Source organism: Carettochelys insculpta, chromosome 1 (assembly GCF_033958435.1).
Source record: "Carettochelys insculpta isolate YL-2023 chromosome 1, ASM3395843v1, whole genome shotgun sequence".
Taxonomy (NCBI): domain Eukaryota; kingdom Metazoa; phylum Chordata; order Testudines; family Carettochelyidae; genus Carettochelys; species Carettochelys insculpta.
Window position 1 is genome coordinate 343,780,118 of NC_134137.1, and position 15,889 is coordinate 343,796,006.

The window sequence follows — 15,889 nt, forward strand, 5'->3', positions numbered from 1 at the left end:
ATCTAGTGTCTCCCTCAAAAAACAATCATTTTGATCGGGTGCCTAGAGTCTCGTTTGAGGCTTGTTTGTGTCCGAGTCCAGCACGCACTTTTCATCTCAGCTTGTGCGTACACAAAAGGGGCGGGGGAGTGTCTTGTTGAGCACACACTTTCCACCTTAGCCTCCGCCTCACACACCAAACACCTCGCTGCAGTACACTGGGCAGGGAGCTCCCCAGAGCCGGCCAGTCCACACCTCGACGTGCACTTCAAGTCGGAACCTGCAATCTCAGCCCTGAAGAGCGCACCGCCTGCCGAGCGGGGCCCTGGGCTATTCTTACTCACTCTTAGCCATCTTAGATCGGGTTCACGTTGGCCACATGGTCACTTCTCCCTCCCGCCGCCAAGCGAAGGGCCCGGTTCCTCCCGCGGCCTCTGGGCGGGGAGGGCGCAGTCCCGGAGGGCGGGGGAGGGGTGCTGGATGGCCTAGCGCTGTGCGCGGAGGACAGCGACGGACGGAGACAATGAAGGGCGCTGCCATGCATGGGAAGCGGGCCCCGGGCCTCCGAGGAGGGCCCGCCGGGGGCCCTCCGCCCAAGCCTGGTAGGCCCGAGGAGAGGAACACAGTACTCCCCCGGGCACGACAGACCCGCGCCCTCACCACCTGGATTGGGGAGAGCCCCACCCAGGGGAGCGGTACCGGGCACCCCCGCCCAACAGAGCCCCCTCCTCAGGCTTCAGGAACAATAGAGCGAATGAGCAGCACCAGGGGCCTAGTCCCCCGCTTCCTGTGCCTCGCTGCCGCACGCCCCCTTCCCGGCCTGACGGCGCTGCCCTGCGACAGCTCCCAACCAGAACCGGGCGGCAGGGAGACCCAGGAGCCGGGGCCTCACGGGCGCTCAAGCAAAGCCTCGGGCAGCTGGCAGCGCAGAGGCAGCTGGCGGCGAGAGCCCGGGGAGAGGGAGAACCAGAAAGTCCCGCTCCAGCTCCAGCCCCCGCCCCGCGCCACAGCGCGACCACTCACCTCGCCGGTCACCCGCTGCAGAAGCGCGAGGCCGCCAGTTACCGCCACCCGGCCGGGCCTGAAGGAGTTAACGGGAAGGGTCAGGCAGGACCGTCCCATTCATTAGTCGGGCGCTTTGTCTCCAGCTGCCGCCGCCGCCGCGACGCTAATCGGCTCCCCCAGCCCGGCCGCCACAGCGCACACCGCGCAAGCGCCGCGCGCGGGGGCGGGGCACGCAGCGGAACGCAGCGTCACCACGTACAGCGCCTAACGTACCGGCAAAGCTATGCAAAATGGCCGCCCCAGGCGCCTTGGGGTCCCGCTGCCGAATGAGCGCTCCCGGGACCTGTGTGGGGCTGAGCGGCTGCTAGGCCCTGCGCGTAGCCGCGCCTTCTTCCTCAGCGGAGGAGGACGGTGAGTGAGCTCAGGTGCCTTGTCGGCGGGGCCTGGCACCGACTGTCGTCCGGCCCCGCCGATGCGGGGCTTTCTGGGCTGCGAGAGGAGGAGGGAGAGCCTGGCAGCGCCAGCCTGGGTGGAGCCATGGTGGGCTGCTAGGGGAGTCCTGACCCCGGCGCTGCTGAAAGGCGACACGCCGTTGGGCAGCTTGGGAGACCTTCGCTAGCGCGGTGCCCATCTCCGAGCCACTGAATGCTGGGCGAGCTCCCGGGTTTCCTGGTACCACTGCCTCTCTGAAGAGCTCCCTTGAGCAGTTGTCACTGTGTGCGCGCACGTGGACGAAGCTGTCGATCGACGGATCGCATCGTCTCTGACGCCGTTACTGAGCGACTAAATCAATCCTAGAACTGCAGAGCTGATTCCAGATGTCACGTGAAAACCCGCCAACTGCGGCTGTTGTATTTTTATTTTACGCTTTTCCTGTAACGCCTGGGTGGTATGTTGACTCTCAAAGGATTCGAGAGCTTGTACCATGATCTGCTGCCAGGTCAATCTGTCCTGAGCTCAGATTTTCAGATTACTGGGAGATATGCCATATCACTTCATGCTGGTCTTTAAGATGTCTTTATTATGCTAACAATGACTGACGGTAGAGCGCTGTGCGTGAGCCTTGGAAGACAATGTTTGGTATCACTGTATCATCCACGTTCATAACGTGATCAATCCAATGACACTGGTGTACAGTAAACCCTCTATTTTACAGACCCTGATTTAGCAGATTTCGGGAACAACAGACAAACCCCATTGTTACTGGAGTCTGTGAAATCTTAATTCTCCCAATCCCCCCAAAAAAGTTAAGGGACTTAACCACTGCTATGTGGCAGTTCCTCCAACTGTGTGCAGTGAGGCAGCTCCAGGCACGTGTGTTGGGGCGCCTCCAGCCGCACGTGGTGTGCAGCAGAGTCCCATTTGTGGTTTGGCAGCTCCAGCTATATGGCAGGCTCTGGGGTTCCAGCTCCAGTAGGGAGTCCCCACCTTTGTGAGGGGGCGGGGGGGGTGGACTGGGTCTGGGGGAGCCTAGTGGGTGTGGTGGGTAGTAAACCCTTTGTATTTAATGGACACCTCTTCCCTTAGTTAACCTGTTAAATTGAGGGTTTACTGTAATCTGCGTTTTGTTCATCACTTAGGGCAGGTCTGCACTGGGGGAAAAAGTCAATTGAAGATACACAACTTCAGCTATGAGAAAAGTATAGCTGGAGTCAACATAGCTTAGGTGGACTTTCTCTGCTGTCACCCTAGGGGGAGGTCAACGTTCCTTATTTCTCACAACTGTGAGGCATAGGGGGGTTGATGGGAATGCCCTGAATGTTTAATGTAGTGCATCCCTGCTAAATGCACTAAGTTGAACCCCGGAAGATCTATCTACAGAGCGTTGATATTCCTGTAAGTATGGATGTGCCCGTACTCTAGCCAGAGCCTTGTGTTCATGTTCATAGCCCAAATACTGCTCTCTCCCACCCCTAAAATAATGTGAGCTTGTGTGCTTTCTTCAATAATCCCCAAATATGTATGTTATCCAGAGTACTTATGGTTTCCTTATTTGCTTAGGGATATGATAGCTTCTCTACTACTCTTACCGTTAAATCATATTAGAAGTGATAAGTTTGGAATCTAATCTCACTCTTCAATGTGCCAAATAAGAATGATGCTTACCATATTTTGGGGATAAAAATTATATACAGCTTTTGAGAAAAGGTCTTTGTTCATGCTTGTAGTCACAGTACACTTGCGCCTTTCTCCAGGCATTTGGGGATCTCCAGAACACACATCAACAGTTGGCATGAAGAATATATTTCCTCTACATTTTTGCAGTTTAGCTATCTCCTGTACTAGGTAGGTCTTCACTAAATGTTTTGGGTCTTATTCAAAACTGATTTGGCTGCTGCCTTTGAGAGGGCTTCACAAAGGTTTGATGTCTCATCATGGACTAGTCATTGCTCTCTGCTAGTCAGTTTTGATGTGCATCTTTCCTGTTAGGGTAGTAAACATGTTTTGATTGTTCATTTCTTTTATCTGTCCACCCTGGGAAGGAATTGCTGTCTGGAGATAAATACGTAAGAGCAGCCATACGGGGCCAGACCAAAGAGTCACTTAGCCCAGTACCCTGTCTTTGGAAAGTGGCCAGTGCCAGATGCACCAGAGGAAATTGTTTGCATACCTTATGATAGTTCCCCAAGTTTAAAATCATTTTGACAGAAGCACATTGTAGCAGCATGCCAGTACCCACCAGATTTCTGGTCAAGGTGGGTTATGAATTTAGAGTGCCCTACGGCTGATCAAATTGAGTGGATGTCTTCTTGACCCACGCAACTTGTGAGTTGTGGCTGGTTAGAAAGCTTGTGGGCACTCTACGGCGAGGTGTACACAGCACGGCTTTACCAGCAGACCCATGCAAATGAGCAGCCTCAAAATTGCAAATGGCCACTCATTACCGTAGCCACGTGAGAGCTCGGTCTTGAGGTGGGAGGGGTGCTGGCAGTAAAGAGGGTGTGTGGGCATGCATCTGCTGGCAAAAAGCCCCTTTGTTGCCAGACCCTTATGCTTGAATTTTTTTCAGGCATAAAGGTCTGGCGACAGAGGGGCTTTTTGCCGGCAGGGGCACGCCCACACAGCCTCTTTACTACCGACACCCCCTTCTGCTGAGACTGAGCTCTCGCATGGCTATGCTAACAAGCCACAGGAACCTGCTAATGAGTGGCCATTTGCAATTTTGAGGCTTCTCATGAGCATGGATCTGTCATGAAAGTTGTGCTGTGTAGACCCAGCCTACCTGTATACATGCAGCATAATCTGTTTGGCACTTGAGTGTTAGGCGAGATAGGCATGCAGCTGCTGAGAATGCAAAACTTGTTGGAATAGTGTTTTCAGTGTTATTCCCCCAAAGATTTAATGGCCGCAGTGCACTAGGTTGGGTAAATGGTTTGAGCATGGGCCTCCTAAATCCTTGGTTGTGAGCTCCATCCTTGAGGAAGCCACTTACAGGCTGGGGCAAATAGGTGTAAACAAATATCTGTTAGAGATGGTAACAGAGAGTAAGCCGTGCTAGTCTATACACTATCAAAACAAAAAGCAGTCAAGTAGCACTTTAAAGACTAGCAAAATAGTTTATTAGGTGAGCTTTCATGGGACAGACCCACTTCTTCAGACCATAGCCAGACCAGACCAGACTCAATATTTAAGGCACAGAGAACCAAAAACAGTAAGCAAGGAGGACAAATCAGAAAAAGATAATCAAGGTGAGCAAATCAGAGAGTAGAGGGGTGGGGGGGAAGATCAAGAATTAGATTGAGTTAAGTATGCAGACGAGCCCCTATAGTGACTCAGAAAGTTCACATCACGATTTAAACCATGTGTTAATGTTCCGAATTTGAATATAAATGTCAATTCGTCCACTTCCCTTTCCCTTTAGACAAAGGGTCAACGGGCACAAAACAGACATCAAAACACTCCAGATCCACAAACCAGTTAGTCAACATTTTAATGGAATGGGCCATTCTGTCAATGACCTCAAGGTATGTGTGTTACTGAAAAGAAATTATCACTCCTTTGTAGAAAGGGAAGTGGACGAATTGACATTTATATTCAAATTTGGAACATTAACATATGGTTTAAATCGTGATGTGAACTTTCTGAGTCACTATAGGGGCTCGTCTGCATACTTAACTCAGTCTAATTCTTGATCATCCCCCCCACCCCTCCGCTCTCTGATTTGCTCACCTTGATTATCTTTTTCTGATTTGTCCTCCTTGCTTACTGTTTTTGGTTCTCTGTGCCTTAAATATTGAGTCTGGTCTGGTCTGGCTATGGTCTGAAGAAGTGGGTCTGTCCCACGAAAGCTCACCTAATAAACTATTTTGCTAGTCTTTAAAGTGCTACTTGACTGCTTTTTGTTTTGATAGTGTATAGACTAGCACGGCTTACTTTCTGTTACTATTCAACATACCTTGAGGTCGTTGACAGAATGCCCCATTCCATTAAAATGTTGACTAACTGGTTTGTGGATCTGGAGTGTTTTGATGTCTGTTTTGTGCCCATTGACCCTTTGTCTAAGGGATGTTAGAGATGGTGCTGTTAGAGATGGTGCTGGGTTCTGCCAAGATGTCAGGAAACTGGACTTGATGACTTCTCAAGATCCCTGCCAGCTCTGTGAGATGTAAATGTCCAGCTATTGACATCATGGCCTTGCCTTCATGTACAATGCTACAGTCAAACAAAAAGTCTGTAGCACTTTAGAGACTAACAAAAAATCTGAAGAAGTGAGTCTGACCCACAAAAGCTCATTACCTGGTTAATCATTTATTTAGTCTTTAAAGTGCTACAAGACTGGTTTTTTGTTTCATGAAGAAACAAACTAACATGGCTCCCTCTCTAACACTACAGAGGTGCAGCTGTGCTACAGTACTGCTTTAGTGAAGATGCTTCTACACTGATGGGACAGTTTCTTCAGTTGTCCTTGTTAATCGAACTCCTTGCAAGGTGGGTAGCTAAATTGGTGGGAGAAGTTCGCCTGTCAACTTATTGCTTATCTGCATGTGAGAGAAGGTTGGTATAAAATGACAGTTGTCGACAGTTTCAGAACTGTTTGTGTTATAAATCCAAGGTGGGTTTGATGTTGTTTTCTCTCCTGGGGTGATAAAGGTGACCTGTTTGGATTAAATGTTTAAAAGGCAATCCAAGATTGTTACAGGATAGAGGCACACTGGCCCTTGTGTACACTTTAATCACTGGTTTGATCCTTACATCTGTGCAAAAGAATTTGTCAACCTTAAGAAAAAGTATTTGGGGAGAGGGCTATATCTCTGAAACCTCGTGTAGATCATCCTACTTGGAACCACCAAGATGAACTACCCAATTTCAAGGCAATCCAAGTAACCATGTGGATTTGAGAGCACTTAGAAAAATTAACCTTTAAGCAGAAGGTTTTTCTCAATTTAGGTATAGCAGAGATGGCACTCTAATAAGACTGGAAATCCATTTTGTGTTTTTTCTATTTGTAGTACCCAGAGGTACTGAGACCTCATCTGGGGTGAGCAAAGACTCTGCTCTACAGCCTCAGCTAAGAGCCAGTTGGCCTTTAGCTCATGTGGTAGAGTGTAGGGCTTTAGGCGTTATGCTTAGAGGTTCTATTCCTGGTGCTGGAAATCCAGGTCTGTCAGCGTTGCATATTGTACATGCCTGCTTTCCAATGCTCTCAGCAATGTTTACTGTTCCTATCTAAACCGTGAAATTCTTTCTAAAGATCAGTGAAAAGGGAATATCACTTTAATCCTAGCCTATGCTACACTTGACTGGAGAGGGAGTAAGGATTCAGCCCGGGGTGGGCCATAACCAGCCCATGTGATGCATGCTGTTCACCAGCAGTTAGCCACTGGCAAGCTGCAAAATGCTTTGTTCACAAGTACTAGTGTCCTGGAAGAGTTGAACGTGACCATTCAAGCCGTTATCATTGATGAACAACTTTGTTGGACTGGTCATGTGGTTTGGATGTGTGACCGGGGCCTCCAAAACCGATTCTGAGTTGGAGGAAGGACAGAGGAGCACTGGGGGCCAGTGGGAGCAATATAAGGACATTCTGAAGGCACACATGAAAAAGTGCAGCATCCTTGTCGACCCTTGGGAGAACCTTGCCCACGACCATCCTCAGTGGAGAACAATAATTCCGTAAGGGGCCGGTGCACTTTGAGTTGTCCTGCTACAGTGCAGATAAGGAGAGGAAGAGAAGAAGAAAAGAGGATCAAAAACTGCCCCACCTCCTCGAACAGCTACCAACACCTGCCCTTTCTGTGGTAAGATCTGTGGCTCCAGAATTGGGCTGATCAGCCATCAGTGGGCTGACAAATAGGAGGGTGAAGACGTCCTTCTCGTTATTGAGTGACCGCCAAGGAAGGTCCACAGGTACAGCTCTTGAGAGTTCCTGTTGGCTATGGTTTGCTGTTCCTGGCCAATGGGAGCTGTGGGAAGTAGTGGCGCAGCCCACACTGCTTCCTGCAGCTCCCATAGGCTGAGAATAGTGAACTGCAGCCACTGGGAGCTGAGAGTCACTGTACCTGTGGATATTAAGGTAAATAGAGTGCGTGGCAGCCTGGCAGTGTCTAACCCTCTCAAACTGTGTCTGGCTGGGTTGCTGGAGGTTCACTGTGCCTCACTTAAAGAGTTCTGTGAATCAACTTGTGTTTGACGGAACTTTTTGTCCCTTTGTCTACTAGGTTATTATTGTCCATTACTCTCCTGTAGTAAACTGAATCTTCTCAGCCTTTTTTGTAGCACCCATCTGATTCTAGTTAGTCCTGACCCCTCTACCTAAGACAGTTCATTGTGGCACAGATTGACTGACTGAATAGGATTGTCAGCCCCATGCTCTCAAAGGGTCAGGCCCAACATCTTACAGTCATATTTGAGAACCTATTGAGCATCACATTTAAGGTGATCAGAATGACCCTACTGAAGTAAGCTATGTTGGAAGTTAGATGATTTCATGAATGTTAAATGGGCCTATTCGTTTCCTATGGATAAAATTTTTTAAAAGTAATTGTTCAGGTGAAGCAGCTTCTGTAGAACACTTAAGCTACAGTCACATTACCGCGGACGATTGACCTGCTCAGGGTCAATCTTCGGAGGTTTTGTTTTGTGTATGCGCAAAACGACGCTTTCTGAAGTAAAAGTCGCCCTTGGAACTCCTAACGAGTGATGAGGATTAGGGAAGGTTGAGAGGAGAAATGCTCCTGTTGGCCTTCTTCCATGTAGACAGACATTGAAGTCGACTGCTGATAAGTCAATTTTAGCTATGCTGTTAGCTATATTTAATTAATGGTATATCCAGGGTCGATTTCTATGTCTAATATAGACATAGCTTATGTGTTGCATAACTGTTCCATTTCTCTTCAGGAGACAAGGTATATGAGAAATCTTTTATTAGACTTACTTCAGCTGGTGAGAGAGAGAGAAATTTTTGAGCCATGTAGAGCTCTTCTGAGTGCCTGCAGAGCTCCTTAGTTCCTCAGGGCTGCCTGTGTCATCATCTATTATTCTCTATCCTCCTCTGTTCCCAGTTTCCTTAGCTTATCTCATCTCCAAATTCTTATCGTGGGTTTTCCTCTCTGTACACTTGATAAAATCTTCAGGACATTCACAGTAGATTCTAAGGAACTATGGTCCTGATGTAGACTTTATAGAAATCTCTTATTATCCTCAAATGGAATTCAGAGGCAAAGCTGGAGGTGAGGGGGGGAAAATAGAGAACAGACTCAGAGATTCAGATTACGCTGTGTTTCTGCTGGCTGGCTTTTGGTTCTCTGTAGAATTTAGGAGCTCTGCAGAGTATCCTACTTTCTGCCTCCCAACACCTCTAAGCATGTTTAACAAAAATTTTCATGCAAAAATCTTCTGTTAAAGGCTGGTCTATTCTTGTTTTGGTTTTGGTTTTTAAGCAAAAAGCAGAAATGTACAACTGAGAATCTAAACAGCCTTAACTTTGCTTCTTTACAACCACCTGAAAACAACCAAAAACTTAGGCAACATGATACAGAAAATGTGTCTTCAGTGACTCCAAACATTAAGAACCCACACAAATTTACCTCATAACTTACACAGAAATTTATATAGCAAGCCCTCATGAAATCTTGATTTCTTCTGGCCTTATGCATATGATTTTAAGTTGATTATCCAAGTAAGTAAGAACTGTAAGATTGGATCCTGTGTTTGGGTTAAGCTGCCTATATAACACATGGTCTATATGTCTGAGGAGATCCCACAACCACAGATAAGAGCCCCGTGGATACTTCGTGGGACCTGGAGTCACAAGACTCTGAAGTGAACAGTGAGTAGAAGAGTAGTGAGTTGGACAAAAAAAAAAAAAGAGGAGCTGTATGAGGAACAGATGACCAGGGAATCCAGTAGCACAGGGAGCCAGGACTTACTCGTGACTCCAGGGTAGCTAGACACGTGCAAGAGTTCTTCCCTTTGCGACTCTCTTATCCTCAGCCGTGATACATCAGCTAAATCCACCCCTGCCTATTGGTGACAAGTGCCAGAGGGGTAGCTGTATTAGTCTGTATCTTCAAAAACGAGAAGTCCTGTTGCACCTTATAGACTAACAAATATTTTGGACCATAAGCTTTTGTGGGCAAAGACCCACTTATGCTCCAAAATATGTTAGTCTATAAGGTGCCTCATGACTTCTTGTCCCTGCCTATTGAAAACACTATCAACATTTAGGTCAGTGGCCTTATCTGTGTATACTTATGCTTGTGAGCAATCTCTCACCGCTTATTGTCTCAACTTGTTCCCTCTACTCAGGCTATATTCATCATGTCTGGGACTGGTGCCATACTGATGAAGCAGTTCAGATAGTTCAGTGGCAAGAGTATTGGACTTGCAAACGCAGGGTTGTGAGTACAATCCTTGAGGGGGCCTTTCAAGCTTCTAGGGTGATAAGATTTAAAAAAAAAAAAAAAAAACTGTCAGGGATGCTGATAGGTCCTGCTGTGAAGGCAGTCAGCTGGACTCTGTGATTTCTTGAGATCCTTCCTAGATCTGTGAGATATGTATATCTGCATGTTCCAGCAAAGGAGGAGACAGAAAAGGATGTGGGATGACATTTCCCAATAGGTCTTGCAAGCCTTTGTTGCCGGAGAGACTGAGCATGTAGCTTGCAGGATCACCATCACATACTGGACAAGGGTAGAGAGCACAGACAAGAAGAAAAGCACAAGATGAGAGACATGCAGTATGTGATGCTAGCGCTTCTCTAGAGGCAAATAGATGCACTGGAGACTCTTGTTGATCTTCAGTTTCAAGAGAGCCATGCTCACCTTGCTCTGCAGGCCCTAAATACCCGGATTCCTGGACATAAAAAATCATGACTGATGTGAACAAAGTAAATACAATTTTATTTAATCCGCCTCATAACACAAGAGATGAATCATAGAGTCATAGAATAGTAGGACTGGAAGGGACCTCGAGAGGCCATCGAGTCCAGCCCCCTGCCCCCACAGCAGGACCAAGCACTTTCTAGACCATCCCTGAAAGCCATCTATCTAACCTCTTCTTAAATATCTCCAGTGATGGAGATTCTACCACCTCCCTTGGCAATTCGTTCCAGTGTTTGATCACCTTGACAGTTAGGAACTTTTTCCTCATGTCCAACCTGAACCTCCCCTGCTGCAATTTAAGTCCATTGCCTCTTGTTCTATCCTCAGAGGCAAGGAAGAACAAGTTCCCTCCCTCTGCCTTATGACACCCTTTTAGATACCTGAAAACTGCTATCATGTCCCCCCTCAATCTTCTCTTTTCCAAACTAAACAAGCCCAATTCTCTCAGCCTTCCTTCATAGGTCATGTTCTCTAGACCTTTGATCATTCTCATTGCTCTCCTCTGGACTCTCTCCAATTTCTCCACATCCTTCCTGAACTGCGGTGCCCAGAACTGGACACAATACTCCAGCTGAGGCCTAACCAGCACAGAGTAGAGCAGGAGAATGACTTCTCATGTTTTGTTTACAACACACCTGTTTATGCATCCTAGAATCATGTTTGCTTTTTTTTGCAACAGCATCACACTGTTCACTCATATTTAACTTGTGGTCCACTATAACTCCTGGATCCCTTTCTGCTGTACTCATTCCTAGGCAGTCCTTTCCCATTCTGTATGTGTGACACTGATTGTTCCTTCCTAAGTGGAGCACTTTGCATTTGTCCTTATTAAATTTCATCCTGTTTACCTCAGCCCATTTCTCCAGTTTATCCAGATCCTTTTGAATTATGACCCTATCCTCCAAAGAAGTTGCAACCCCTCCCAGCTTGGTATCATCTGCAAACTTAATAAGTGTACTTTCTATGTCAATATCTAAATCGTTAATGAAGATATTGAACAGAACCGGTCCTAAAACAGACCCCTGCGGAACCCCACTAGTTATTCTTTTCCAGCAGGATTGAAAGCCATTAATAAGTACTCTCTGGGTATGGTTATCCAGCCAGTTGTTCACGCACCTTATAGTAGCCCCATCTAAGTTGTATTTGAGTAGTTTATTGATAAGTATATTATGTGAGACCGTGTCAAATGCTTTACTGAAGTCTAGGTATATCACATCCACCGCTTCTCCCTTATCCACAAGGCTCGTTATTCTATCAAAGAAAGCTATTAGATTGGTTTGACATGATCTTTTTTTAACAAAACCATGCTGGCTGTTCCCTATCACCTTACCACCTTCCAATTGCTTGCAGATGATTTCTTTAGTGACCTGCTCCCTTATCTTTCCTGGCACAGAAGTTAAGCTGACTGGCTTGTAGTTTCCCGGGTTATTCTTGTTCCCCTTTTTATAAATGGGTACTATATTTGCCCTTTTCCAGTCTTCTGGAATCTCTCCTGTCTCCCATGATTTTCCAAAAATGATTGCTAAAGGCTCAGATACCTCTTCTATCAGTTCCTTGAGGATTCTAGGATGCATTTCATCAGGCCCTGGTGATTTGCAGGCATCTAATTTTTCTAAGTAAATTTTCATTTGTTCTTTTCATATTTCAACTTCTAAACCTACCCCTTTTTCACTAGTATTCTCTATGTCAGGCATTGCTTCAGATTTCTCGGTGAAGACCGAAACAAAGAAATCATTAAACATCTCTGCCATTTCCAAATTCCCTGTTACTGTTTCTCCATCGTCACTGACCAATGGCCCTACCCTCTCCTTGGTCTTCCTCTTGTTACCAATGTATTTGTAAAAAGCCTTCTTGTTTCCCTTTATGCTTGTGGCTAGCTTGAGCTCATTTTGTGCCTTAGCCTTTCTAATCTTGCTCCTGCACGCTCGTGTTGTTTGCCTATATTCTTCCTTTGTAATTTGTCCTAGTTTCCATTTCTTATACGATTCCTTTTTTTAGTTTGAGATCATGCAAGATCTCCTGGTCAAGCCAAGGCAGTCTTTGCCACGTTTTCTATTTTTCCTACACAGCAGGATAGCTTGCTTTTGGGCCTTTAATAATGTCCCTTTGAAAAACTGCCAACTTTCCTCAGCTGTTTTTCCCCTCAGTTTAGCTTCCCATGGGACCTTACCTACCAGCTGTCTGAGTTTACCAAAATATGCCTTCCTGAAATCCATTATCTCTATTGTACTGTTTTCCCTTCTACCCTTCCTTAGAATTGTGAACTCTATGATTTCATGATCGCTTTCACCCAAGCATCCTTCCACTTTCAAATTTTCAGTAATTTCCTCCCTGTTGGTTAAAATTAAATCTAGAACAGCTTCCCCCCGGTAGCTTTTTCAACCTTTTGGAATAAAAAGTTGTCTGCAATGCAATCCAAGAATTTATTGGACAGTCTGTCCCCTGCTGTATTAGTTTCCCAACATATACCCGGATAGTTGAAGTCCCCCATCACCACCAAATTCTGGGCCCTGGATGATTTTGTTAGCTGTTTAAAGAAAGCCTCATCCACCTCTTCCACCTGACTAGGGGGCCTGTAGTAGACGCCTAGTAGGACCTCATCCTTGTTTGTAACTCCTCTGAGTCTAACCCAGAGACTTTCAACCCATCCATCTCCTACATCCATCTCCACCTCTGTCCAGGTGTGTACATTTTTAATATATAAGACAACACCTCCTCCCTTCTTTCCCTGCCTGTCCTTCCTAAGCAGGCTGTACCCTTCAATACCAACATTCCAATCATGAGTATTATCCCACCAAGTTTCTGTGATGCCAACGATATCATAGTTGTATTCATTTATTAGTACTTCCAGTTCTTCTTGTTTATTTCCCATACTTCTTGCATTTGTATATAGGCATCTCAGACATTGATTTGGTCTTGCCTCCCAGTTTTGTCCTGGCCCTCTTTTTACTCTCCCAGTGTAGCCCATACTCCCTCCCATTTCAAGTTCATCTCCCAGGTATCCATGCTCTCCACTTACCTGCAGGCTTTGCTCCCCTGCCCCCGTCGAACCTAGTTTAAAGCCCTCCTCACTAGGTTAGCCAGCCTGTGTCCGAATATGGTCTTCCCCCTCCTCGAAAGGTGAATGCCATCTCTGCCTAACAGTCCTTCCCGGAAAAGGATCCCGTGGTCAAAGAAACCAAAGCCTTCCTGGTGACACCATCTACACAACCAAGCATTCACCTCCAGGATACACCTGTCTCTGCCTGGGCCCCTACCTCTGACAGGCAGGATTGAAGAGAATACCACCTGCGCTCCAAACTCCCTGACCCGTGCCCCCAGAGCCCTGAAGTCACCTGAATTGGCGGCAGGCTTAAAACAAACAAAAGGAAGCATTTCTTCTCACAATGCACAATCAACCAGTGGAACTCTTTGCCAAAAGATGTAAAGGTGAGGAATATAACAGGGTTCAAAATAGAACTGGATACATTCATGGAGCAAAGGTCCATCAACAGCTGTTAGCTATGATGGACAAGGATGGTGTCCCCATCGTCTGTTTTCCAGAAGCTGGGAATAGGTGACGGGAGATGGATCACTTGATAATTACCTGTTTTATTCATTTCTTCTGGGACACCTGGCATTGGCCACTTTCAGAAGATAGGAGACTAAGCTAGATGGGCCTTTGGTTTGACCCATTATGGCCCTTATGCTCTTATCTCTGGACATTTCCTTTTTAGAGTGGCGGACTGCATTGAAATAGGTGGCCCACCAAAATATGTAGCTCTTTTTGTTCTGTTCATGTGTTCTGTGGCAAGGTGGTCTGATGCAAAAATTGGGACATGCATGGTGTCTATTGCCCCACTGCAGTTTGGGAAACTGCAGAATCATTCACTATCCTGCACCTGGTGCAGTCAAAGCCCCTTGTAGCAGGACCTGATTAATAGGCCAGCACTTGCATAACAGCAACTTCCCAACTTTAGAATTTCCTTACTTCAAATTGATTCCTGATTGTTCAGTAGTAGCAGTCTGGCATTGCAAGCTTCCACACAGCTATCACCACTCATTTCGCCACTGTCAGATGAAGCACTCATTTTGTTATTGCTGCAGTATAGGATTCAAACGAGCTCTGTATCCTAGAGCATCTAAACATTCCTGTAGTCACTGCTCGTGATCTGGTATGTACAAAATGATGTAATCGCACTAGCTAGTGCTTGTTTCCATAGGCCCGGAACTGGCACTCCACCATCTGTAGCTGATCGGTAAATGCCAGAATGTTTCTTTCTTTGTCCAGCAGCAAGGTAGCCTCCAAGAATGCTTCTTGTTCTTCTGTATGGCTTCTCTGCTGGTTGTGCAAATACTACAGGGGATCAGGCATGTTGTGTCCACAACACTTTTTACAGTAGTGCACAGCAGTGCAGGATCTGTTTATCACAAAGATGGGGGGACACAAATTTGTAGAGCTTTTGAAAAGAGGCACGAAACATGGGATGGAGAAAACTACATCATGGGACTTGGTGAGACTGTGTTCCCACAACACTTGGTATAAGGTGGTGATGAGTTGCTGTATGTCTGCTTCAGACTTAATTTTCTGGACATTTCATATGGTGAGAAATGGTTCCTTTCTTTAAAAAATTCTTATAACTATTTCAGTGAAAAGATTTGCCATACCAACTTTTGTAGCATGCATTTGAAATTTGGTGGCAGGAGGGATTTGTCATCTTAAGTGCCTTTTGCTGTCCATGTGCACTTCAATCCAAATGCAGCAGTATTTCAACCTCTGAAAATTACCATTTGGGTAGGCTTTATGGAGACTTGTAAGTTTGGCTTTTGTCTACTTCCTTTGAAACATCAGGAATGGTCATAGCATGACATAGGCTGGGCTGTTGCGGTGTGTTAGTGTTTTGAGAATTCTATAAAGTCCTTGGCTGGCCTGTTGGTTTCTGCTTTCATGTAAGTGTCATATTTGGGGTTGGGAATGAACATTTCTTCAGGTTAGAGTGGTTGTGGTCTTTTGGGGCAAAGGGGTTTCCTCTGCAGCATGGGACAGTGGTTCCTTCTGGCCCTATACTATATTCTGTGACTAAGCTTTTTATTTCCCCCCCTTCCTGAAATGGTTTCTTGGTCGTAGGTCAAGGCATGATTTAAACCTAAATCTTCCACATCACAGATGAGATCGCTAACCAACTGCCTATCTGGTATCTAAGCTAAGCTGCTTCTCTATGTGGTGGCAGTGGGAGAATTCAAATGTTCTTGGTTTTGTCCTTATTCTTATGCAGAATTGAAATTCTGACATTTAGTTTCTTTTTTTTCAAAACAGGATTAGGAATTGAGGTGGTAGGTGGGTGAGGTCAGAGGGTAAAGAATCAGGTAACTGGAAGGGGACACAGCAGAGAACTCCTGACAACACCCACTGCTCGTCAAAAACATCCAAGGAGTCAGTGGATACGACTTGGAGGAACTCTGCTCAGAGATTTGACTGAACAAAGGAACGGAAATAGTCACAGAGCTATCAGTCACAGAGCACCAGGACCATGAAATAGAATCAGAGCTTGACAACTCCCTGACCTCCTCTGGTTTCTGTAGGCTTATCTGTCCGTTTAGTT

General features: G+C 46.2%; 1 protein-coding gene across 2 annotated transcripts in view; it reads right to left on the reverse strand.

Moving 5' to 3' along the window:
* ZBED4 (zinc finger BED-type containing 4) overlaps window positions 1-1,165 on the reverse strand; it is a 35,675-nt gene extending 34,510 nt beyond the window's left edge. For both annotated transcript variants that reach the window (XM_075015748.1, XM_075015757.1), the window contains exon 1: window positions 1,003-1,165. The gene's annotated coding sequence lies outside the window, so the exon portion shown is untranslated. The remainder of the gene's footprint in view (window positions 1-1,002) is intronic.
* Between the last annotated feature and the right edge of the window lie 14,724 nt (window positions 1,166-15,889).